The sequence below is a fragment of the Capsicum annuum genome, unplaced genomic scaffold, assembly GCF_002878395.1.
Source record: "Capsicum annuum cultivar UCD-10X-F1 unplaced genomic scaffold, UCD10Xv1.1 ctg15536, whole genome shotgun sequence".
In the NCBI taxonomy this organism is placed as follows: Eukaryota; Viridiplantae; Streptophyta; class Magnoliopsida; order Solanales; family Solanaceae; genus Capsicum; species Capsicum annuum.
In genome coordinates this window covers 1-1,383 of record NW_025821015.1, presented here as the reverse complement: position 1 = coordinate 1,383, position 1,383 = coordinate 1, and the positions used below count along the sequence as shown (strand labels likewise).

Below are 1,383 nucleotides of genomic sequence, written 5' to 3'. Positions count from 1 at the left end.
TTCCAAAGGAGAAAAATATCTAGTAGGATAAGTGAGAGCACATTTAGATCTAAACCATTGCAAACCTGGTTCTGAACTCTTTATTTCGGCCATCTCAAAATCCATATCTTCTTTATCAGATCCACCAGGTCGAGCACCAAGTTTGTCTGCCACATTTCTCCATGTTTCAGAAGCTGAAGCCTTTTGGGGCTTACTGCCTGATCCTGCTGGCATCGATTCCAAACCCGTGAGCCTAGCAACCAAACTTGGATCTTTCATTCCGCGCTTTCTTTCAAAACATGTATCGATCATTCCATTATTCTTTGCAGTTGGAAAACCCCCACTGTTCTCATTAGCAATCTACATTGTTCATACAAGAACCAAAAATAATAAAAACAAAAACATTCCAGTCAGGCTAAAATCTGAGACAATAGAAGAAAAAGAAAGCTAAATATGGGAGAATAGTTCAAGAAATGAGTACCAAACGAAGCTTTGGTTTCTTCTGATCCCCTACAAACTTTTTTGAAGCTTGTTTAAAGCAAGCTATAAGAATGCATCACAAAAAAGGAAATAATTTAGCCCTGTAGCTAGAATCACCTTCAAGAAATTAACCATTCTGCTTTAAAAATGAGAGGAATGCAGTAGTAGCTAACCTGGGGAAAGCAGTTTCTTTGGAAACAGCTTCTTGGCAAATCTACGATTCCGATCAAAGAGCTGAAAGAAAATGCCCACACAACCACAAGGCCTTTAAGGTTGTCTTTCAGTAATAGCGGCTAAACTATCATTAATTTCTCTAGCTGAGCTATCATTCATCCTTCAAAATTCTCTCTTAAATTTCTTCACCTTTTCTCCCACTCTGCTGAATGTGATTCACACACTTTTTCTTACCAATAAGATTCTATCAAACATTATCTTCACATTAATTTGGAAAAAATTAAACAAAAGAACCCCCCACTGGCCCCTCTGCCCACCACATCACTCACCCTCCTTGGCCCAAAAAAAGAAAATGGGGAAAAAGAACTTACATTTTCATGCAAGAAACAAAGCAAAAACCCAACAAAATATCAGAAAGAAAGTAGAAAATTGCTATGAAAAGTAAAACCCTGAGCTGTGTTCAATTATGACAAAACTTTCACAAGAAACCACAGTTAAACAAAGCAAACATAGAACAAGAAAATACAAACAGCAATACCCAGAATGTCTTCAACTTGCACCAAATGTGTTACTGTTCAAGAAAACAGCTACAACTTGTTATAGTACACTCTAGTAAGCTATTATTTTCTATTTTTAATCTTCTTTATGACAGTGAAAAAACAAAATCATAATTATTTTAAATTAGTTTCTATAGACATGCTTTCTATGCTTTGCTATCACAAATGCTATAGAATAAGAAAAGAATGCGTC

The 1,383-nt window shown here is 35.9% G+C and overlaps 1 long non-coding RNA gene across 1 annotated transcript; it reads right to left on the bottom strand.

The window, feature by feature from the left end:
• Window positions 1-6: 6 nt before the first annotated feature.
• LOC124885359 lies at window positions 7-1,371 on the bottom strand. The gene is made up of 3 exons (XR_007049107.1): window positions 633-1,371; window positions 461-522; window positions 7-339 (listed from the first exon to the last, which is right to left on the bottom strand). It is a non-coding gene; the product is annotated as an uncharacterized LOC124885359 (long non-coding RNA).
• Between the last annotated feature and the right edge of the window lie 12 nt (window positions 1,372-1,383).